The 26,024-nt window shown below is 36.0% G+C and overlaps 1 protein-coding gene across 3 annotated transcripts in view; it reads left to right on the top strand.

Moving 5' to 3' along the window:
• Positions 1-26,024, top strand: part of FUT9 (fucosyltransferase 9) — a 107,136-nt gene that overhangs the window by 36,391 nt on the left and 44,721 nt on the right. The window lies entirely within an intron of this gene.

The raw sequence follows: 26,024 nt of genomic DNA, 5'->3' as shown, positions 1-26,024 counted from the left end.
TGTTCAGCATACAATATAGTATTTTCAATTTTGAATGAGCATGGAATTCAGCCTCAGGAACAGCCCTAAAGTATCTTGCTATCTGCCACACTTTGACCTTAAAATATCTAAGCCTATCTTAGAGATGATATCAGAATTGCAATCATTGCATCCATGCTTGAAAGACATTCTTCCTTCAAGCACTAAACTGTTTTAGTTATTTGGTTTGATCACCTTTCAAAAGGTGAGTCCACTTCCCTTTTGCTCTCCTCTATTCTCTGCTTCTGCACAGTACAGTAATGGGGGGGGGGAATAAATGGTAAAAAAAGTCCACATATTACTGACTTTTCTATAGAGCAGTCCACTAATATTTACTGCCATTTTCATTTTAATGTGGGTAACAGAAAACATTGGGATTGTTCCCCTAAAAAAAAAAAAAAAAGTATTTTGTCAATAAGGATACAAAACTGCAAATATAAGCAAACTGAGATTTTTTGTCATTTTTTCCTTTACTTTTATCTCACTTACTAAGATTATAGATTCCAACACCCACGGCAGGAATTCAGGATTCAACAATAAGAATTGTAATTTATTGGGAATATCTAAAGAAACGTGACTTCCTGCAAAGATATGAAGAGCTTCCACCAAACTACAGACCAGCTCTAATGAAAATATATCTTCCTTCCTTCCAGATTAGCTTGCAATCTGCTGGAGATTCCTTGCCATTCTCCATTCTGGAACAACTCCTCCTAAAAAAAAAAAGTTCTTCTGGCCAACCCTATGGACAATTGATTAGTTTCAGAAGGAAAAAATCAGATGTCCATCCTTTTTTTACTGGCTCCAGAATTTTTCTGCCTTAGTAGCAGAAGAGAAAGTATATTATCTTTTTGGTTATGACACCCTGTGGCTCAGCATATCATTCTAAACTGAGTGGCTTTTGTGTTAGTGTCATAGATTGTGAACTGTGGCAACTCAGAGGACAATGCACTTTCACTTTTGTTATCAGAAACAGCTACCAGTAGGCCAATACTTATAGGAATACAGTAACATCTTAAGGAGCCACTGTTGACCAGTTAGAACCTTGACTCCAGACTGATATAATGATGAAATTAAATGAAAATAAGGCTCAAGTATCTGTTGCAATTGTTAATTATTAATACAAAGAAGTCAGCATGAGCAGCAAAGCAGTAAAAGACCCTACCCATGAATGATGTTTTCATTAAGCCGAAGATATAGGGCATCTAGGACCAAAATTACTGGGAGAAGAAGTGGTGCATCTCACTTGCATGAAACCAAAAAAAGAGAGAACTTGAGAGGGAGAAGAATTATCTTCCAGTCCATCCAGCCGTACGACAGCTCATGAACTGTGTTACATGTGGAGAACCTCAAGTAGTAAGACTGATAGAGAGATGTGGAGAAAGAAGGAGCTTTCAGACAGATATTTTTTGTCACCAGTGGGCTTCCTGAAATCCTTGAATATCTCAGCTGAACTGTTATTTTAGAGGGGACTGTTGCCAACTGCTTCCATGAACTATCATAACACATATATGTATTAATTGCCAAAGGTGTTATATAAATCATTCTGCATCTTGGCTTTCTTACACATGACAGCCTACACAGAATGTGGTTTTGCTTTGTTATAGCCTTCCATACTTCAAGTGAAGTAATATACTGGGTCTGTGCCATTGACTTGCACCCTATGCATCTTACTCATGCCAGTAGATTTATGCATTACTGACAGTAGGTAAAGTCCATAATCATATATTTCCCCCTTTTATTTTAGTGGAGTAAAATTAATGCATCTGATTAAAATATCTGCACAGACTGACAGGGACAGCAGCATCAGTACAAGGAGGTTCTCATTGTGTTTGAAAATTACCTGAGGGGTTTCAGATGGTCTTTTAATTAATTTATAATAACTTCTGAGTATAAATGACAATATAAAACCAAATTATTGAGACAAAATGCCCACATGACATTAGAATTTTATTCTGTAATTCGACAAGCCTATTGAATTGGGATTGCTTCACCACATGGCAAAGATTCAAGAAATTTCCAACATAGAATAAATGACTGAGATGGCATTTTACACATTACAGTACTTGACACAATAGTCTTTTGGAACATATGTATTACTACAGGCCTAAGTTTAAAGAATATGCGTTTGCACTTGTTTTATCATTACCTGTATATGTGAAAGATGATGCCCAAATTGCCCATCCTGAATGCATTTACTGGCAGGTCTTTACACCCATTTTGGACATACTGAATGTGTCTTCACAGTGATATCATTATAACTATATTCTTAAAGCAAATAGCAAAAATGTTACATACGCAAATTTATTTTAAAATCAGATTTCTGGCAAGTACATGAGAAAGGATTGAGAGTATGTTAGAATATCTGAAAATAATTGCCACTAAATTTAATCAGTTATGTGAAATGTGAAATCAACCCAAGGTCACCTTAAAAAGGAAATGAACATTTTAAACAGCTATTGCACAGAACCAGATGGCATGACTAGGAGGTTAAAAACAAGAAAAGACAGAGTTCTTCTAAGCTGTGTAACTTTTTAAATGTATGCATACTAGAATCCTGTAAATGAAAGGTTCACTTATTATTTAAAAATTAAATTTACTAATTTTATAATTGTGGAAAAATTGAATGGAGATAAGAGGCTTAAGACGCACATAATTTTTTTTATATTCCTATGATTAAAAGGTCCATATCATTTCTTAAAATTTTTTACACTGGTCATAGACATCTCCAGCTCTCCAGGCTCTCCCTAGTCATTTCAGAGTGTAAAGATCAGTCAGGCTGCATGTCTGCTGCTGCAAGCTCCTTCTAGCCTCTTCAAGACTGTTTCCATTTTATGTCCCTTTAGCTTACATTTTAATGAGATAGGAAAATAGTCATCTAAAAATTAAGCATGCCTAATTTATCCTTGTCTACCAAGTTTCCCTGTCAGACTATCAGTTCCCCTTGTTGTGTTCATCTCATCATCTTACATCTGTACTCCAGACTATAACTTTATATTCCTTAAAACTACTCTCGACTTTGCTGTCGCTTAAGGCACTTGTCTTTTGTGACACCAAAGGACATTGCATTTGTAATTTAACTACTCTTCTATTAATTAATTAATAGCTCATAGTCATAAGGGGCTAAAAGCCAAATGCTAGTCAGAGGTATCTTTTAGAGCATTGGACCTGAAGCCAAGTACTTCTTTGGAAGTGAGCATTACAGATATGGGAGAAATAGTCACTGTTTGAATAAAGCGTGACCAGGAGCACCATGGTCTTTGATTATTTCTTCTGTAGGATAATTCAGGATTAAGGACTCTTCAGAACATTTCCAGTCCAACTTACTGTTTCCCAGGGCTTTACCCAGCTGGGCTTTGAAAACCTCCAAGGAAGAAGGCGGCACAACCTCTCCACACAACCTATTACACCTTTTCGCTGTGCACAGCAAAAAATCTCTCCATATATCTAGTCTGAGTCTCTCTTGTTTCAATATATGTCCATTGTCTCTTGTCCTTCCACTGTTCACCAGTGTGAAGACCAACCCCACCTTCTCAATGACCTCCTGTAGCTTCTAGTGGGCTGCTGTTCAAATTTCCCAAAGCTGCCTCTTCTCCAGCTATCTCCCTCAACCTTTCCTCAGAGGACAAGTGCTTCAGCTCACTAAGCATCTTGGTGGCCTCTGCTAGGCTCTGTCCAGGTTATTGGTGCCTTTCCTGGAATAGGGGAATTGAGGGAAGAGGAGAGGAAAAGTAAGAGCCTCAGAAATGGACACTGTATCTAGATCTGTCTATTAAATATTGAGTAAAGGAGGGTAATTGCTTCCCTTGATCTTCTGTATGAGCTCCTGTTATTGTAGCCTCCAATGCTGTTGGCCTTGGCTGGCAGGACACGCTGCTGTCTCACGATCAGCTTGCTATCTTCCCAGAGCACCAGGTCTTTTTTCAGTGAGCTACTCCCCAGTCAGTCTCCAGCCTATATCATCATCATAAGGGATTCTTCCTTTCCAGGTACATAACTTAACATTTTCATTAAATTTCAAAGGTTGCTGCTGGCCTGTTCCTCCACCCTCCGTTCCTCCCTCCCTCTCAATGGAAGCCCTGCTTTCAAGCGAACTGAGTTTGGTGCCATCCGCAAACTCAGTGAGAGTGCACCCCATTGCCTCCTCTGGGTTGCAGATAAAGATGTTAAGGAGGAGAGGTCCCCCATTTAGACCTCTGTGATGATCACTTGTTACTAGCCTTCATATAGACTATGACCTATTTAATGCCAGCCTCTAACACTCCAGCCATCTGTCTATCCTTACAATTTTCAACTCAAACAGTCATAATGTCCTTACTTACATGCAATAACACTGTTAGAGGCATTCAAAAGCCTTGCTAAAAATCATGCTAATGACATCCACTGCTCTGTCATTGTCCACAGATCCATTTACGTTACTATAGAAGGCAATAAGGTCAGTCACGCGTGATTTACCACCTGCCTCTAGGGACTACAAGTTTACATGCATTGCTGCCCAGATTAGATGCTTTTATACTGCTAAAATAAGATTAAACAATTCCTCAGACTGGTCTTTTATAGTTCTATGAATTTTTATTCACACTGTCCTTTGTAAACAGAGAACTGTTTTCTTCACCAAGTGTTCAAACACTGTCTATCATCTCTCACAGGAAATTAAAGAAAAAGTTTCAAGTGATAAAAGCGTAGTATTGCTGTAAAAAAAGAAGAGCTTCTGATAAACTGGATGGTAGTTGCAGTATCAGGTATCCTGTCATTTCAGGTTGGCTCCTCAATACAATTCAATTTGGCAGAGCTAGCATAGACACAAAAGTTGATTAATGATAGTTAGATTTTTTTTTTCAGGTTTGCCATTTTATCTTCCATTAGAATAATTGATACTGTCTCGTATTGGCCTCATAAGTCACCAACGTGCCTGTAACAAATGTGGATAGAGCCTTCCCAAATCTTCGTTCACGAAGCCTAGCCATGATGATGAGAATAATTGATAAATCTTCCATTGCCTTTTGTGGAAACTAGGTTATGCTATGAGAACAAAATTCAGCATGTCTCATTTGGTTTTGAGATGCTGGACATGGGAGGCTTATACTGGAAATTGGGTAGTTCTGAAAGGAGAGAGAAAACTTTGCTTAGAAAAAGAATGTTTAACATCTAGAAACTAGTTTCAAAATCTAGAATAATTCATTGGCCCTTGTGACATAGGACCTCTACAATACATTTGAGGATCATATAAGGACAGAAAATTAGCCAGTGCATTGATTTGAGGAGTTCTTAAGAACTTTTCAAACTTACACTTAATTCATAGCACTTAATAGTACAATAAACCTGAACAAACAACCCCCCAAAAAACAAACAATTACGGTGAAGAAAAAATTACATAAATTTTGACACTCACTTACCTCTTTTATTTTGGAAGTCTCTGTTTCCACAGCCTGTTGGATAGTTCAGACTGGTGAGGAAACCCCTTCAGACTATATAACTTGAATATAGCTTAAATTCTTCATACTTAGCCATCTGTAAGTGCTATCCCATTGGCAAGTCTGCAGGTGCCGTTTCCCTATTAAGATGTATATTTGCAAGATCCACAATCATCTTCATAAGATTGTAAGAACAGATATTGGTTTACATCATTTGTATATATGCATCTAAGTAGTAAATAAGACTCAAAAACTTTTATTGTCAGTATACATTAAAAACATAAGGTTTGCAGAATGAATCATGGGTCTCAAAGCCTCCCTCAGAAAGAAATATTAGAGGAAGCAATCTATTCATCAGAGAGAAGGTAAAGGGACTGACCTATAACATAATAACAAGTTAGGAGTACGCAATAGGAGAGGGCTAATGGGTGCCATGTTATTTATAGCTACAAATGACAGTTTACAGATAGGCACATTCAAAGCGGAAGTATGAGACACGTTTCAGTTAGAGAAACTAACCACTGGGTCACTTTAAGAAGGAAAGTAGTAGATTTTCTGTCCATCATACAACATTTTAAAATCAATATGCGTTTCTTTCTAAACATGTACTGTATTAAACCATAAATTATTGGTCTTCATGTGGATGTTAATGGGTGAGGTCTTTCCGCCTATGTCACATCACAGGTCAGACTAAATGAATGTAGTGTTCTCTTCTGGTCTTAAAATCTATGAAGTGATCAATGGCTGTCACAGGACCACAGCCATGGGAAAAAAGCAATTATTACTCATGGTCGAAAGGAAAAGAAGACACCATGTGACCAAATAGGCCTAGTCAGTCAATACCAGCCTATGGAGACTCCCAATGCTCATAAGGCAAAATGTGACTATATCTATCCACCCTGTACTTTCTGCTTTTAGATTAAAATTCAGTATTTTATCATTTTCACTCTCCTGCATAGAATGTAATACATTCAGGTAAGATGTCATTTCATTTCATAGAAAGACACAAGTGTTCAAATGAGACTGGCATTCTAATATATATAAACAATGGATCCCCTTCCTTCCTGTAATTTGTGATCACTGCTCTATTTTACCAGTTTTCTGACCTGCCTGTTTCCATCTAAACACCATTTCTCATTTTTCCTCCCTGCTCCCCTTGCCCCAACCTTGGACTAACACATAATTGACACCTTTGTATTTATTTAAGATTTAAGAAAAAGGTGGCTGAAAAAAATAGAAAAAAAAATTGGTGATTGAATGACATAACTCAGCAGCAACAAAAGTATGTTTGAAATTCATTATTCGTTGCTTTCCTAAATCTTTTGCACATATCGTGACGCAGAGAAGTACTTTTTTAAAAAAAGAACAAAATTAAGAATTAGTATCTTGTTCAGACAGAAAAACTCTGGAAAGACCACAATCTGACCTTGTATATTATCACAGAGTCACAGAATTGCAGAGCGATTAGGGCTGGAACGGACTTCTGGAGATCATCTAGTCCAAACCCCCTGCTAAAATAGGTTATATAGGATCGTGTCCAGACAGGTTTTGAATATCTCCAGAGAAGGAGACTCTACAGTTTCTTTGGGCAGCCTGTTCCAGTGCTCTGTGAGCCTCAAGGTAAAGAAGTTTTTTATCATATTCAGATGGAACTTCCTCTATTTCAATTCGTGCCCATTTTCCCTTATCCGGCCACTGGGCAGCACTGAAAATGTGCTGTCTTAATTCTTTTGTGCTATTAATAATGTGCTATCTTAATTAATTTAGCTGTAAATTAGCCTTCAGAAATCCTGTGCAGTCTTTCTAAAAGGTCACTAGAATACTAATGAATTCTCTTGTCTTCTTTAGATGTTCTGTGTACAAGAGGCTGTGTGGTGAGAAGTGACTGAACTTCCATTGAGGCATTTACTACAAAACTATTTTTCTTGTCATAACTATGTAGGACATGGAATTTAAGGAAAGTGCATATTTTAAAAATATGAATAAATTTTGCATGCTACTTATAAGGAACCCCTATTTTGTTTTCATTATGAAAATCAATTTCTCCTATTGAGGGCAGGGTACTGTCACAAGATGCTAGTGGAAGATGGATTATTTATAGAGAGATATAGATATATAGATATGGATATATAAATAGTTCCAGGATCCTGTGGGAAAAGAGGACAGTGAGACGGAAGGAATATTTCATAGCAGTCTGTGACATATTGCTGGGTGGGGAATACTCTTCCTGTCCCAGTCTCATTCAAAAATTCTATTTCAAAAATTGAGTGCATGGGCTAACTCTCTGACTTGATGCCTTTTCATGGTTTGTACTTCATAAAAAAAATTCACAAGCAGCTGTATAAAAGGATCTTGTACATACATGGGAACTGCATTATAAGGATTAAATTCTTATTATGATGAACAGTTATAACAATCCCACCAAAGATCTTAAAAGAACTTATCCATCTTAAAAGAACTGACAATTCAGCCATGATTTGTAGAAGTGTGTGCAAAATGCTACAATCTTACACATCAGTGATGTGGAGATTAAATGATTCTTAATAATATGCTTTGCTATAGTACAAGGTGACAGGTCTTCTTATAAGAATTATGAAGAATTGTATGACCCCATGATATGCCTTTAAACTGCCAACGTAAGATGTAGCTTATCTGCCTGATTTTACACCAAAAGAATTCATAAAACTCCATGAAAATTTCAGCAGAATCATTTTGCCTTCATTTAACCTTAAAGCTTTGTTCTTTCCACCATATGAATTGGAGGGGGGGGGGGGGGGGAAGGGGAAAGGGGCATGAAAAAGCTACATAAAATGTTGTCTTTGTTCTGGTAGATTATAAACCCGTATACTTCAAATTCTGAAGGACTAAATTAAAATAATAAGCTTGAGTGCATTAGCTGATGAATCATGCCATATTTCCTTTAAGTTTTGTTGGGAATTATAATGTTACTTAGCATCTGTAATAATGATTTGGGAAGAAAAATGGAATCCAAAAGGTATCTTCAGAGCTCTTTCTATCAAGGGTACCAAGAGAAATTTAAAACCTAAACCTCATGCAACTTGCTGAAAAATACCTTAGGTATACTTATCGTCACAGATAAGTATACTTAGTAGTAAGGAAATATTTAAAAAGCTGTGCAACCAAAATACACATTTTTAAAAAGTAGCTTCACGTGTGGATATATCCCTAGAAGTGGTACCTAAAGGACTAATTAGAAAACATTGTCTCACTATAAGCACAAGCAGTAGCATCAGCAGTAGCACCAGTTTAAACCGTATAACTTATTATATCCAAAAAGTTTATTTTATGTGTATGATTAATATAATATAGTAATTATTATATAATTTTTATAACTACATATAAAAGCTTAAATAATTTAGGCATCAAGTTAACCTTATAATTTAAAAATCAGCTTAAACCTTGAAAACCTTATGAGCTTCATACTACTTTCAGTCCTGAGTGTTTGGTTACAAAGACACTGGTACTCAAAGAAGAAAACAGCATATGCACCCTAGTGCTGTAGGGTAGCCATCTGTGTTGCAATGTTATTTCAACCAACACCAGGAAGAGTATGTCTGCAGCTCACTGATGCGTCATGCAGAGGCTCCCTGCTCCAAAAACAAGCTCCAGAATGGGAAACATAAGAGAGGCAGAATTGATTTTAGCCAAGTGTCTGAGTAACTATCATTGCAAATCAGAAAAGTGAAAACACCTTGGGGTATTCTCTGCTATTTAAAGCATCATAGTAAGATCACTAAATAAAGGAGAGAGGTGAGTCACATGGGTGTTTGATGATTTGCCGTAGATATTTCTATAGCAACTATTGAAGACTAAGCTAAGGCCTTTCTCAGTACTGACCTTACTTTGGTCAAAATGAACATCACCATTCTTCTCTCCTGCTTCATATGCTTCGGTGCCAGTGCCTTTTTACTCAGGGATTCAGAGTGATGGTACGGAAGTGCTATGCTGATCTTCTAATGTCCTTTTCTATTGAGGGGAAATATTTACATTCTGCTGAAATTCTGAAAATAATAACCATAAAAATGAAGGGAAGACTGGAATGCAGGACATTAAAGCTACATCAGCGCCAGTAAAAAAAAACAAGTTATAATCATCACCTTACATGGGTTAGTTTTTAGCGTATTCCCTGGCTTGTTTTTCTCTGGTGCTAAGAAATGCTGAAACATGGTTTGCAGTCTCACAAAACAGAGTTAATTCATCTGGCTGTATTGATAAATCTGTCCCAATTCAGGAGAAATAGGTTTGTGCATAGCCATGTGGGCGTAAGCTATCCTCAGGCTCTGGCTTGGGTTTTGGTTTATATGAGTGACCTTAAATTCATTGCCATCAGCCATCTTTCTTGAATCAAATACTTGAACTAGATCTTCAATATCTGACCTTAACTCTGCTGTGCTTGGCTAAAGATCATTTGGAGAGGAGGAATCTGGTCATACTCATGTGTTTGACCAGACATTTCATTAAAAATTTCAGAGCACTTCTGGAAAAAACAACTTATTGAATTTGTTGTTTCACCAGTTTTGCTTCTGAGAACTCATTATTTTCTTATAGAAAAATATTGAATAAAAATATGCTCCAAAGAGCTACCTGTTTTGATTCAAGAGCAAAATATTATTTATATTTGAATTATAGTTTTTTTCTTCTCTCTGTAAATATTTACTCCAGTTTTATTGTGAACAGGAAGTAAAAATTTATTTTACACCATTTCTATTTTTGACTCATGCATTACAAAATTATTTTTAAGTATTATTGATCAGTAACAGCTCATAATTTTGAAAAATGAGACAAAATGTGTAAAAAAATAACTAATATTATTTTATGATTTAACATTCAAACTTATCCAACGGTCAGAAGCTGGCTTTCAAAATTGTTGGAACACTACCACATCTTAATTTAAGGCCAGGTTTGGTGAAGCCATAGATGTATGCTTACCTGTGCACTGCCAAATATTATTCTAATGTAAAAAATACTAGTCCAATCCATCAACTGCTTTCATTAGTCTCCTATACTAAAGTTAGGGCTCATTCCTCTACACATCCCTAGTGCTGAGTTAGTGTCTATGGACAACATATTTATCTCTCAGTATTAGCAATAGACAGCATCTAAAACAGAGTAATATATTCAGTCCCTCTGATGTCTCTTTTGTTCACGTGACCCAGTATTTCATTCCTCCTCCAGCAGTTCTCATTCCTACGTTTCCTTCCTTTCTTTCTACTACTTCTTTCCTCTTGCTTTACTAGACTTACTAGACTGTACTCATGGCAAATCTTGTTAAAAATAGTTTGGACATCACAAAAAATTCACTAGGTTGTTTCTAAATCAAGTTTTACCCTTCATAATAAAGTCACTTTACAATTTAGATCTAAATCTAGAACAGATCTGCAGTGGATCTACAAGATCTCCAATCTAGATCTAGTTCCAGTCAAGATGCCTCAGAATTCCTGGGTTGCCAGTCAACACTGATCATAATGCTGATTCTTAGGGAACACCTTTCCTCCTCCACTTCAGGAGATTATATTCATTCCTTCCCAAAATTTCCACGAAACTTAAAAGAAAAACTTGTGGTTTGTTCGACTTGCACATTTTTTTCTCAATGGATCATCATCAAGTAAATGCTACTACCACTTTGGAGTAATTTTTCCTTCAGCCTCTGGTGTCTGCCTCCTGTTCAAACGGAAATCTTGTCCCTTTGAAGTGTCTTTATAGATAAAAGTAGTGTCTTTAGAAGTCTTGGTAAATAGATGCAGTTTGACACAAGTAGCATAGCATAGCATAGCTATAACAGAACCTTATGAACTTTTATATCCTCATGAGCTCTGATACTTCCCAGTAAAAATATCATGGAATTTATATTCATAAAGGGCTCAAGGCTTTAGAAAATACCCAGAAACAGAGAACTATGGACACATCCTAGTATCTCATATTTAAATTCCAATCCCATCTTTATATTCAAATGGTACTTACTAGTACACATACCTTGTTTTCATATTCATGTCTTTTACAGTACACACATTTGCAGAGGGTATATCACAAGCATAAAAGAGATCAGTTCTTAAGCTAATTTAATATTTGTGCACTACTGAGACAGATGAAGTTTTCCCTTACTTACAGAATTACTCCTGAGAGTAATTCTGTAGACTATTTCAGTTAGTAATTGAGAGAAAATGAGAATTCAAGTTACACATCAGAACAAGTCAAAGATTTCAATGAGACTGAGATGAAATAACAAATAATGCATTTTAGCACATCAGTTAAGGCAGTAACTTCATTCGCATCATATTCATACAACTACAGCAGCCTCAGAAGTATTGATCTCAAAGTTTTACAGAATAGAGCTTATGTTAAACTTAGTTATAGCTTAAATTTTGTGTATTTCTCAGGCAGCCAGTTTATTTGAAATTTAATGGTAATATTGCAGGAGAAAGTTGTCATTGATAATTACACGTTGGTATGAATTATTTGAATAAAAACCTTATTTGTCAAAATAAATGTTATGAAATACAGTGTAAATTAATCCAGATCTGGTACACTAGTAGCTGTTGGCTCTGAACTGGAAGAGAACATTAAGAACAGTAAAAAGAACAGCACTGGATATAGAATACACAACAAACACAGAGTGAGATTTAATTTTAAAGGATGAGTGGTTTCTCTCTCTGTTGGTTACCCTTCGGCATGTTCAACTAATGCACTTCCCCCTTTGCCTGCCCCTTTCACTGTTCAAGCTTTTTCTCCTGATGCAGAATGAAAACTGTAAGGCTTTTTGAATAGTTAAGTGAGCCTATTTGACAACAAGTCTAAAATAATTCCCAATAATCCACATTATACAGGAGTCTTATTTCTATCAAGTTAAAACCAAGTATTTTGTATTCTAAGCAAAATGGAATTAGTTTCTGAAATTTTATCTAAGAAACAGAATTTAGTAGGCATTTAGCTTTGTCGATGTTAGGCACTTAAATTAAAGAAATTTGATTATCATCCAAAATTAAACTCTATCTGAAAGGGAGGTCTAATTCTCTGTCTTCTCCCTCTCTCTCTCTCTCTCTCACACACACACCCTGTCCCGTCAACTTTGTTAGCACCTGTTTACCAGTGCAAAGTAATTTCAGCACGGTTCTGATGTTTTTACACCATCTTAGCAGACTTGTGAGTGGTTCATTAGATGTAATACAGTGAGAACAATCCTAAGATTACCAGGCTGCATTATATCTTGTGTCATTCAATAAAAAGGCGATAAAAAATAAGACCTGCCATAATTATTACCATTACTATTTAGAAACATTATGAAAAGTCTTGAGGCTTCATGTTTTGAAGCTCAAACAAGTCTCTGTGAGATTTGGAGAAAAGACCTAACTTAGGAAAACACATATATATAGAAAAAAACTCAACTATGGGTGTTTCTAGAAATCTTTCTCTAAGCACTATAGCACTGGTTAAAAAGAGGCAAGAGATTGCAGTAGAGTGCCTAGGAATCTGCTATAGAACATTAATTTCTGCTTCATCTGAAAGTGCTTCTGAAAGAGTTGTAAAGATAATTTTTTCAAATTTATGACTAGATATCCCAAATAAGTAAAGAATGTGAATCAAATAAAAACTATACATGTTAACTGAAGATGAAGGACTGACTCTTTATTTAATGAACACTGATTTAATTGAAGTCACAAAAAATAAAATTAAAAAAAACATCAGGAGTCAAATTGCAGCAACAGGTCAATGACACGGAGCAAGAAAATAGAAAAGTTCAAAGGTGAAAAAGGAAAAGTATCTTTTCCAGCTGAATTACAAAAGCAATATAGACAGGAATTACCCATATGCAAATTGGCTGAGACACTGATATTAAATTCATAAAACTCAGCCTATATTGAACCTCCTTCTGGTTATTGCTTTGCTTGTTTTTGCTAAACTCATTAGCTAGACACTTGAGAAAATTTGCACTCAATAATTAAGTGCTCAGTAAATTGCTCAGTCCCTGTGACGTGCTATGGTCCAGAACCGGAGTTAAAGAAGAAATAGAATTTTGGAGCTTTGGAGCAAATAAAATTCTTTAACGATGTTATTTCAATTAATAGAACTTACTTACTGGAACCAAAGTTTCAGGGCAGGTGCACAGAAGGCCTGGGACAGAAACCAGGCATTCACTACGCACCTGGGATTCATTGAACAGGTGAAGAACTTCATCCTCATTAGCAGTAAAGCAAAGGCGATTGTAGAGGCCAGATGGGTATGAAAATGCTTGTTTGTGTTCACAAGTTCAGGCTTTTGACTTGAAAGATTACAGGACTGTGAGCCTTTTTTTTTTTTTTTTGGGAAATAACACGGCCCTAGAGAAAGTCTCTTCTAAGTTACTTTTTAGGTTGATGTTGTCCTGTAAATTAACACAGAAAATGAAACTAAAGTATTTGAAATTAAATATTGCATCTGTAAAGATTCCATAGGGTGCAACTACTCATACATGCCAGAATTACTGCTCAAATCAAACATTATTTCAGGCACTATTTCCTCTTTATCCTATAAGCAGTTACTTGTGCATGTTCTTGGAGGACTGCATTTTATTTCATTCCCAGTAAACTATTTCTGTGGAAAACTTCAATAATCAGTCTGAAAGTAAAGCACAGCTCCAAGTCACTACATGGATCTGCAACATATTGTCTGTATGACAGCACATTTTAACTACAATGAGCAATATGTTTAGAAATAAACTGTATTTTCTCCAGGAGCTCTTTTCCTTGACACAACTTTCTTCTTAAAACATGAAAATTAAATCGTATTGTGTCTTTGCACTATTTATTTCTGTTTCTGTTTTTGTCATACAGATTAAAAATCGACAAGGGTTTGTCACTGTATTTATTGTTACTCCTTCACTACTAATTCCTCTTTGCCATTCCCAAGCTTTGTGCTCTTTTTCACTGCCATTAGGATTATGCACATGAGTACATTCTGTCCATTTTACTTGCCAATCCTTCAGTTGCAGAATGTAGTGGTAATTCTGCTAACATGCTCTGCAGGTACCTCAACTGCTTCAAGGTGGGTACTTCAACCTCAAGTTCTTATTCTCATTTCTCCCATGACCCTTATTTCCTCTATGATCTGCTTATACGTCATTCTAAAAACAGCTACAGGTCTCCTACCCTTCCTTTAAATCCCTTCAAATCAACCTATTCTTCTGTGAAATTTGCAAGAATCTCATCAGTCATATATCTGCTTAGATATGTTGTATCTATTTATCTAGATAGTGTAAGAAATAATCCTGACTTGGATCTATATTTTAAAACATTAGCAAAGTTGTGAGAAAATCCTTTACTTTTACTGTTCTGTCCTTCTGCCTTCATTCCTTATTCACATATTCATTAAATTACATGCAGAATAATTTGGCATATTTTCTTTGGGTAAGGTTCCTTATGGTTCAGCACAAATATTTGATCATTACTGAGAATCAAATTAAAATATTAATTGAGGTTTTGCAACTGGGAACACAAACATATGCTAACCTGCAAAGACAAAAATACACTTTCCCTATATTCATATTCCTCTAATTATAAATATACTAAGAATATATTTTAAAATACTTTCCATTCATTAAATACCTTAATAATACCTTGAAGATGTATTCAGTACTTGGAGATAGTATCTGCTATTTTCAGTCTACAGAATAGGCAGCAAAGTAACAAATACCAATTATATTCAGGCTTTGAACTATACAAAAAAGAGTTATCAAACAGTATATTAATAGATTACAAATAAGATAGGGACTTATCTGCTAGATATAAATATATTCTGCTAATGATGTAATAAATGTGCACAGTGACAATCACTGAAACACATGCATAAGAGCATAAAAGCATGATCAATATAAATCACAAAAAAATTGTGGCTCAATATAAAATGTCTTTAGAAAAATGAAAGATAACACCAGCCTAAAAACAGTAATAAAAGGAACTAAGAGAAACAAATGACATAATTACAACATCGTCTAGCAGGGCTGGAGATACAGTAGTATTTTATCTGGGAAATGGCATGTGATCCTACAAGTGAAGACACCTATCATGGCACTTCTGAGAACACTGTGAGAACGTTAGCATCTAACTCCAAAAAAAAATGATTCAAGATGTAAAAACTCTTTTGAAGCACTGCTTCATCTCATGGAGATTTTTCCCTTGTGAAATCACAAAACCGTAATTAAAATGTCTGTGCCTACACACTCTCCAAAATGTGACAGGAATATAAGTTTAAGGGATAATTTTGTTTAAGTAAAGTGTGTTTTGAGTCACACAACAAATACATCTGCTCTTACTTTTTGGCTGCTTTTTGGTAGCAGGGACTATCACTGGGATGGCTCTAACAAGAATCTCTTATCCAGACTGTCAGGACCTGCCCCTTCCTCCTCCGCATTCTCAAAAGTCTGTGTTATCCCTAGTGACTATGAGGGAAGAAACATATGGAAACAGAGGGAAACTGAGATATTTTGGGCCATCATACAGGCAGTAGCCCTTGTTAGAATATCAAAACCCCATGCACAAACAAGTGAAAGTGAGGAAGCCGTTGAGAGTCTGGGATAATTTATGTGTGACAGTGCACAGTGATACCTTATTTCGCCTTACAGAAAGATGTTCATAGAATATTAATGAATGAAGAAAAGAAAAAGGTGGCTGTTAGAGATCTTAAAAACAAGAGCTGAACAGCATATATGATGAAGGTCTTCTGTGCGGGACAGTTGTTTGCAAACAATTGTCTCTGTGGAGTTACATTGTGTTTCTCCCTTCTGAGCTGTAACTTTCTCATTATATTGAACATTTTATGTTTAAAAAGCTTTCTGTTCATGGTATACTATCCCACACTCACTCATTTAGTTCTTTTTTAAATCCAAATTCCTGTTGTGAAATTTCAGTATGATGTGGCCTAAACAGTGTACCTTTATTGGGCAGTATTTTTTTCTTTCAGGTACATGCTTGCCACTTCATTCTATTTTTGTTGAGGCATGGTCCCAAATTCTTCTGGGAAGTCTAGCTAATATAACTCATCAGACATAGAGGTTTGTGTTATACCCATGGCAGTACAGTATGACCACATATTCTGTTAAACTGGCAAAAGTGAGGAATCAAATCTTTTTACCTTAATATCAGACTTGGAAGAAGACACTTCATGTTTTAAAATCACAGCAGGTCAGTATTTTTAAAACTACCAGTTTGAGACAGAAATCACACATGATGACTTATGCAGACCAATACAATCTATGTTCCTTTAACTTGATTTATTTCAATATTTTCATCAGAAAGAATATAGAATTTCTGCAATACTTTATGTTTAACATGTACGTACTTCAAGTTCTCCCAAAAAGTATCTTTTTGTTTTCACTCCCTGGGAAAAAAAGTCAGTTCTTCCTATCCTGAATAGATCTTAGTAAATTTTTATATTTTGCAGTCAATATATTCTCATTACTTATGACATTTATTCACATTATCCTTAACTGTTTCATGGATATTTATTTTAAAAATCCCAAGGTATATAATTTGGAAACTACACAACTTTAAAATAAAATATATGTCACCATCTTTAATGTGATACAAAATTAATTCTAGTTTCAGAAAAGTGATACCTTCTGTCATTTTACAGTAGAGGAGATTACTCTCCTTCTGTAATAATATTATATATGTGTGTATATATATATATATATATATATGTATATATATATATAAAACTCTTCTGATAAAAGCTATATACACTTGTATTGGAATATAATTCCAGAAGCACAGTTCTACTATTGCTTCTGAACATAGTTATAATAGCTTGATATCTGGTTTTTGTGTGTAACTTGCAAAGAATTACAGTCTTGTTCTTAGAATGAAAGTTAAGCAGTGCTCTGAACTGTTTACTTTAATATTTTCATATTCCAAGGGGATGCATTCCATAATTAGAAATTTTTAACATTTTCCACAGCCAATTTAATTTGCACATTACTCATTATTCTAGGACAGTCACAATAGTTTCTTGATTATGCAGCCTGGTGGGAAAGTATGCAGTTGATAACTGAGACAGAGTGTTTAAAAAGAGATCAATTCTCATATCAAAATAAACAGAAAGGAATAATAGAGATTTTCTAGCTCTGAGAGCAGAAAAAAAGAAACGAAATATAACAGCAATGATAGTGCATATAAAAAGTATATATATATATGTAACTTTTTTGTTATATGATATGACATTACCGTTTCCTTTGAGAACGCACGCAGGATCACTCTCGAGGAGAAAAGACAACGCATTAAAAAGTTTTTGCAGGTTGTTGGGTTTTTCCCCCCCTTTCTGGTAAGACTTTTTGTTCGGGTTTTTTTAGAGATTTTGTAAATTATACACATAGACTAGAAGAGAGCAATATCAATTCCATGTGCAGCTCATTTTCCTGTGGTTGCACACTGAATCGTTATATTTTATTTGTTACTGTTGGGGGATATCAGTGAATGTACTCATCTTTGCATATTAAAAATGTGGAAAAGCAAGAACTTAAGTCCCTTAAGTCACCACTGTAGCTGTGAGGAGAAACTGGTTTAGTCTTTCTTGGGTTTTTTTGCTAAGTTGGTACTAAAGTCCAGTGGAAGCTGTTTGAGAAGTTTGTGATGCATTTCAATAGATTTCAGTATTAAACCTAGTGCTATAGTAAAATTGTACAGTCCTCTCTGATTTCAGGTCAATGTAGCAGTCTCATTTGAATCCTTCAGTAGATTCCAATCACCTAGACCATGCAAGATGACCCAACTGAACTGGCAATGTCATAGAGTAAGAATACTAGAGTGATTCTGGTAGGAATGGACCTTACAACATTTCTAGTCCAACGTCCTGCTCAAAACAGCCTCAAATATGAGGTCAGGCCAAGTGCTCAGGGTTGCATCCAGCTGAGTCTGGAAAACCTGCAAGGACAGAGGCTGCACAACATCTCTGGGCAGCCACTGTTAGGCTGTCTTCAGGATGAAAAATTTTCTCAGTTTTCTCAAGTTCACGCCCATCATGTCTTGTTCTCTCTCCATGTACCACTAGAGAGGATTGTGGCTTAGTTTTCTCGATGACCACATTGCAGGACTGAGGAACTGATAAGTGCCCCCAAAGCCACCTCTCCTCCAGACTCAAAAGCACCAGTCACTTTAGCTTCTCCTCACAGGGCAAGCCCCCAGAGCATCTTGGGGGTCCTTCACAGAATTGACTCCAGATTTTCAGTCTTGTACTCGGGGACCCAAAACCTAGCCACAGGATCTAGGTGTCATCTGAGTGCTGAATACTGGGGGATAATAATTTCCCTTTATCTGCTGCTTGTTCTCCCGTGCAGCCCCAGATGCTGCTAGCCTTTCCTGCCAGGGCACACTGATGGTTCACTTTCAGCTTGCTGTCTGCCAAGGTCTTCAGTTACTTCTCACCAGACCTGTTCCCCAACCAGACAGTCTCCAGTCTACATCATTACAAGGGGTCTTCTTCCCAGCTGCAGGACTTGACATTAGTTGTTGAATTTCAAAACCTTCCTGCTGGTCCATTCCTCCAGCCTGTTTAAGTGCCTCTGAATCATACCCCTGGCCAGTAGCCCTTACTTACTTACTTGGTGCCCAAAGCAGAAAAACTTCTTACCAAAATCACCCATCACCAAGAAACATCTTTGTCATCTAACAACAGAAGTCTGTGAAAGATGGCCATTTACAAGTCAACCTAACAGCGAGAACCTAAGAGCTCATGAAGGCTAGGCCATTCTTAGTCCACACTAACATCAACTTTTATTGAAATGGTCATTTTTGGTGCCCTCATGTGACCTTCACTGCTGATTTAGTGCAACTTTGGGGTTAGCTTTGCTTCTGAGTAGGGTGGCTACAGAAGAACAAATTATCTAAACTACCTTTGTTAAAAGCAGTATCGAGTTTGTTTGAGTCTTCAGATAATACTTTTTTCTCTCTTTCCTGATATGCTAAATCCCACTCATTAGTTTTTCAGTGCCAGAAATCCTGGAGCTAAGATTATCTTTGGTAGACAGGTCCATTCATATACATGCTGTGCTTTTTTTCCTCACTAGAGTATATAGGTATTTTCTTCTCTTCAAAGAGAGAAAAAAGTAAACATCTCCCTCCTGGATCTCTTCCCCTCTAGATATGCCCATCAAATTCTGCTATTCATATGATAAACTCAGGAGTGTCCTTTCAGAGGCTGATATTAAGACCTTTCCATCAATTCACCTACCAGAAAAATTCTTCATTATTTCATTTTAGGTCAACACAAAGGTTTCTTCCAAGTGGATGGCAGTATGTCTGTGGTCACTAGAGGGAGAGGTCATTCATCTGTCCTCATACAATGGCAGATGAGCCAGACACTACTAAGACTGAGCAAGGTTCAATTTTTTCCACACACAGAATTTAGACTGACTTAAAATTTTATAAATTTGCTACTTCACAAACTACTTAACACCTTAGGTATAGATGATCATTACGTTTTCCTTGCCCAGCATGATAGAGATGATCATGGGGAAAGAGGCAAGGGATGTAGGCTGAGGGCAGTCACTATAGCAGTCAGCACCAAGGTTTTTTTCCCACCTTCAGTTTAACATTAATATGCTACTGAATTTGAAATTAAAAAATCTAGTTGTGGTCTCTCTGTCACCTGTATCCAATCACTACATTTTTCTCCCATGTTTTTTCTAATGTTAGTCAGCCTACTGAGCTCTTCTACCAGATCATCTTGGAATGATTTTACAGAGCTACCTTTGAACCTGCATGACTATAAAGCATGCCAACATCTGTTGCTGCGTTTCATCCTCAGTCACTGATTAGCAATAGATTTGGTTTGCCTTTTTGATCTTTCTCATAAACCAGTGCCTCCAGGACTCTATCACTTTGCTTCCATTTCATGTTCTCACTCTCTTTTCATCCATATCTTTTGAAGCCTTGCTGTTCAGGACTGCGTCCTCCCCTCAGAAGGGCATTGTCTCTTTCTTCTTTCTGATGATGCATCTACAAAAACAGCCCATGTTATTTTATTTTAGTTTATTTATTAATATCTTAATATGAAAAGAGGTTTTAACAAAAAAAAACAGAGAAAACAAACAAACAAACAAACCCAACCAAACAAACAAAAAAACCCACCACCTGAAGAAATCTTGAACTGGAGCATATTTCCTTAGTTCTCTGGTAACCCTGAAGATTCTGGGAGCTTGTATGCTCTTCAGCATGAACCACAGCCTTGTTCTTTTCTTTTCAGAATAAATACTTTTTTTGTTTTTTGGCTGGTAACACATATTAATAGCAATTGAGAACATTGCAAGACTAAGCAAAGTTATTCTGATAGAGAACTGAGATAGCAGTGTTGATTTTGCATGATCATTCTGACCTGGACATTGCAATAACTGTACTAGATTCTAGAGGCCCTAGCCAAGCATCTATTGCCAGCTCACAAAACACAAATAAACTGAAAGAGAAACTTGAAACTTTTTTTGGGTTTCCATATTTTTTATGCTTGTTTCATAGATTTCAAATTAACTTTTTGATGAAATCAAACTGAAAAAAAAAAAAAGCCCAAATGAAAAATTCTACTTGTACCGGTTCACTTTTTTATTTATTTCTAGAAGACACTGTATTGGAAAGTCTGAAATTGTTCCTACTGCATCTTTGAACAGATGACAGTAAGTGTATCCCATTAGCTCATAGTGAGGACTGGACAACCTCAGGCACTCAGGTTAACACAGTAAAACTAACTTTTTTATGCAGTGACTCATGAAATGAGATAGAAATGTTATGTGTTAACCTGTTGTCAATTCTTCTTTCAAACTTAATGATTTTACAATAATTTCTTCCTAGTCTAAAGAGTCATCCTTATATTCCTTTTTTAGAGCCATTTGCAGCCATCCATTTTACTCATGTCTTCAGTATCTTTTCATCTTTGTTGCAAGCTCCTCAACTCACAGTCATCTAAGGTCCTCTCAGGCAGGACAGTTTCTCACAAAGTCACCAGAGACCTCTCTGCAGCTTATGAGGAGTTCATCAACAGCATATTTACTAGCTTTTAAGTGTTTGAATTCACAGGCTTAATTTTGCATTTTCTGTGCATAGAATTATTGATTTTCAGGGGGAAAAAAAAGAAAAAATCAAATATCTTTTTTTATCTATTAACCTTTTTTTCATTATGTTGGTACTCTATTTTTATCTTCTTCTTTTGTTTCCTCGTTGCTCCATGTTTTATAGCACATCAGACACAATAATGGTCATATGCCTCATACCTGATTATTTCTATGCTCAAATTTGCTGGAACATTTGCTGGAAACTTTCCAAAATCAAAAGTGCAACAAATAATCTTCATAAAACAGAACAGATGGCAGGCACCTTTGTCTTCATTATGGCATTGTTGCTTTAGAAATCCACAGGTCCAGATGCTAAGAGAAGAATGAAGCTTTGTTCACTGAGACCAATACCTTCTGCTTGTTTCACACTCTATTAAAATTATGGTAAATATGTCATCTTTTTATGACCCTGTAACTTGGGTTTATATGTGCAATTGCCTGCGTGCCTTTATTTTCCTAACTCATTTTAATAAGACAATTGCAGGCTCAAATGTAATCTCAGAATAGTAGCAGTCAAAATATCCCATCCTATTCATTCTGTTCACTGCTGATGAACTAATATTGAATTAATATCCATCAAGCTGCTGGGGTAAGTGATGAAAATTAAGCAAGAGTTCCTTATCAGAAAAGGTCTCGGTTCCCTCAAGGTGGCGTAGATCCAATGGCGGAACTGAAAAAGAAATGGAAGATTACATAATTCCTAGGATCTACATCCCATAGATATTTTTAAGAGATGGATATTCTTTACTTCAGAGTTCAGACAGTTGCACCAAACAGTCTCTCTTCTTGCAAAAACTAGCACAGCTGAGTAACAACATATAACCATCCCTTCAAAGTTACTATTTCTCTGTCTTTAAATACTGATCTACTGTAGACTAACTTGGAAATTCAAGAAAGTCACTTCTTTAACCTGCATACAGAAGATACAGATAAACTATAGATAAATAGCTATAGATAAACATACCTGGGATGAAGATAAACAGTTATGTGCTATGATGAAGAACAGAGTCACAGTGCCCCAGAGGCACAAAAGGATGTAGAATAATACAATGAGGTCAAGTCAGTGCATTTTGAGAACAAAGCAGGAAAAGTTGCTTAGTCTACTTGATGCACAATGAAATCATACTCTTTGAAAAGCTGTGCAACAGTTGAATTTAGTTCAGACTATTCCTTTCGTTATTCAAATCACATTTTCTACAAATGTTAACTCACATAAACCAATTCTTTGCACACAAAAAATGGATTGAAGAACATTACTTGGATTGTGAAACCAAAACCACTTCCTAGATCCTGAGATCTAGGAAGTGTCAGCATCAAGGCTGTTTGTCAGCTTCAGTATATCCTCATTTGAATGTGCATATTAGATCTTTAATTACATAATCACACACTATTTTTCTCAAGGGATCTCTGACTCAGTCATCACAGAAGTTTGAAAGTTCTCAGTGACTGGTGAAAACAAAGGATCAGCTATTCAAAAGGCACTGTTGTACTAAAAGAAAGCTGAAGGCTTTTTAGCCAGTAGTATAAAACTGATACAGAAGAAATTTATTTTTCCTTTATAGAGACGAAATGTGTGAATATGTAGGAGTGGCATCAGAGTGTCTAAATACCGGTAGATATTTGACATGGAAGTTGACTGGAAGTATTCAGTTTTCTTAAACTATTTTTAGAATATTTAAGTACTTAAATTTCAACAAACTTTAAAAGGACCAAGCTGTTTGACTTCTATTAATGTTAATAGTAGGTGCCCAAATAACTTCTGCAACACCACGAGTTTACCTCCTTATTGCATCTTATAATAGAGATTATAATGCACAGTTTGAAACAAATTATAGGACAACCCAGTTACACAGACAAATTATAAAGTAAGTAAATAACTTTAGCTGTATATAATTGCTAGTCAGTAGAGCAGCTGGAGCAAAAAAAAGTTCTGCTAATTTCAGTGCCAAGAAGATAGCAACAGTATGATAAGAATATTGTGTATGATCAGGTAGTTTCAGTTTGTGGAGCATAGTTGGAAGATTATTAGGGACAGGAAACCACACTGCTCCCATTCAGTCCCTATCCACAATATTTTTCTCTGATTATGATTTATTGTCTTTCCCTATGAAGATTATTCACCATCTAGAAGAGTCTATAGATGACCAAAACCAAGAGACAGGAGGCCAGACCTGAGGAATAATTTCAAATACTTACTTCAGAAGTTGGATAAACCAAAAGCAATCATCCCATCACGCAGGATTTTTGACAATGTTCTGAATGCAAAAAACAAAGGGAAGCAGTGGCCTAAAAGTCATCTTCCAAACTCACAAAGCCATGTTATTTATGATAGCCAGAGCTAATACTTGATATATTCAGGTAAAAGATATTTTTCAGTTCCTTGACACTTTTTATCATTTAAAATGGATTTTTCTGTGTCAGATGTTTCAGTTCACTCATGTTCAATTTCTATGAAAAAAAATTGAGTTAAACTATAAATATCACATGCCAGACCTGTGCAGACTGAAAAGGACTTTCCCCACAGTTTTTTCTCTCAGATTCTGTAGGTCACTCTGACACTGGAGGCAAAGAGCACAAAGACTGTCTCTCTTGTGCGTAATCTTCTCCAGGCAAATAATCAAATTGCTGATCAGAATTTAAAAAAATAAACAAACAAACAAGATTAATCCACCTTCTATTATTATAGTCGTTCCATAAAATGGAAATTTCTTGGCCATTTCTAAGCTAGTAGATGCTACATTGTCCAATAAGCTTCACTTCTATCTGGTTTTAACTTCCACCATAGACAGGCCTGGTAAAATCGATTCATGATTGCTGGACCTGAAGTCTGACTACTTTGCCTGCTGTCTACAAAGCAAAGCTCCCTAATCAGAAAGTCAATTTTAAAGGCACTGACTTTTCTGCATTGAAAACCAGTATGGTATGAATGCATGAAGTAGATCTAAATGAAAGGAAGAAAAAATCTTCAGAGGCGAGACAGTCATATGGTAAGATACATGCAAGTAATTTAAAATATAAACCACACAAATCTCATTGGGTTGCCTGCATTTTCAGACTCTATTAAAGGGAAACATGGAAGCTTTTTCACTGTGTGTTACTCCATTACTTATTTTATGTCCAGTGATAGAGCTATTTCAGACTTTGAGAAATAACTGTTATGCTCTAAGTCTAAATAGTTGGGCAGTCTTTGCTTTGTGCAATTCATAGGTGCTTAATCTGCAAGAAAACAGTTTTATTTCTGTCTTTCCAGTCTCATTCTAAGATTTTTTATGTGTATGTGTTTAAATAAGTCCAAGTTTTATGTATCGCTACCTGACCTGTAGCGATAGGCTTTATTTTGCCTATAAAAATTTCTACCTGCTTTACTTATTCTGTGGTTTTGTGTCAAAAGCAGCATAGTTGGCCTTGGTTTTATCTTGATAAGTTGCTAAATAAGTGTGGGTTTGAACTACAACTACAACTACAACTTTAATTATGCAAGGTAGGACAAATAGAGTACTTAACAAAAACAACTACAGAAACAGATTGTTGAAACAAAAAACAAGTTTGACCTAGCCACCTTAGGTTTTTATTGTTTGAAGTTTGAAGCAGCTAATCTTTGATCCTGCAAAGGCATGCTCAGAGGCTTGGCTTAACTGCCTAAAATCAATGGGGCTCTTTGCAATGCAAAAGAGCAAGTAGGTGCATACACCTTTCTAGTACTATAGCCTGAATGTGCCTAGAATCTAAAGTTCTGGTGAAAGCCCAGAGTCTCACTGTTTAACAGTTTTTAGAGAAAGCAAAGGAAATTACATTAATCTGAACTCCAATTTTTTTTCAACTCATTTGGTTTGCTAAAGATTAAAAAAAAGGCCAAGTTTGAAGGAAAAAATGGAATATGGTATTTAAGAAAAAATTGTCTTTCATGATATGCTTCCACACAAGAATAGCTCACCACACCATTTACTCCTGTGGGCTTTGAACCACCAAGAAAAAATTAACAGCTCTGCTTTCAAGAAAAGGAGCCTTATATAATGTAAAGAACTTTGGTGAAAGTAAGGCAATGATTGTCACAGGGCTGATTCTGACCATGCTTAGTCTCTGTAGTTATCTATTTCCATCTGATTAATTCTGGGTAGCTTAAAGGTAGCAGATAAGAAGGGTTTGGTAGACAAGCCAAATGGTTTTCTCACTCAAGTCTGTGGGAAAATACATACTGGTGCTAGTGAAATTAGACTTTGGGTTTTGTTTTGGTTTTTAACTTCCTCTTAACTTCTGGTCAAAGCGTAGAGGGATAATCCTGGTTTATGAAGATAATGAGACTTGAGTGGTGTGACTACAAAAAGGTCCAAACCAGAATTTTATGCATCTGCCGAACACTTTAGATGATTAATTTGCAGCTTAACAGTGTATCATGAACACCGGTGAGTTTAAATCTATGAAGAGATTACCTATGAACTAGCAGGATTTTTTTAAAATGTGTTTCATGCTTTTATTTAAAACTAAGCATTTCACCTCTGAAAGAGTTG

This window comes from Pseudopipra pipra, chromosome 3 (genome assembly GCF_036250125.1).
Source record: "Pseudopipra pipra isolate bDixPip1 chromosome 3, bDixPip1.hap1, whole genome shotgun sequence".
NCBI lineage: Eukaryota > Metazoa > Chordata > Aves > Passeriformes > Pipridae > Pseudopipra > Pseudopipra pipra.
This window is presented reverse-complemented; position numbering and strand designations above follow the sequence as displayed.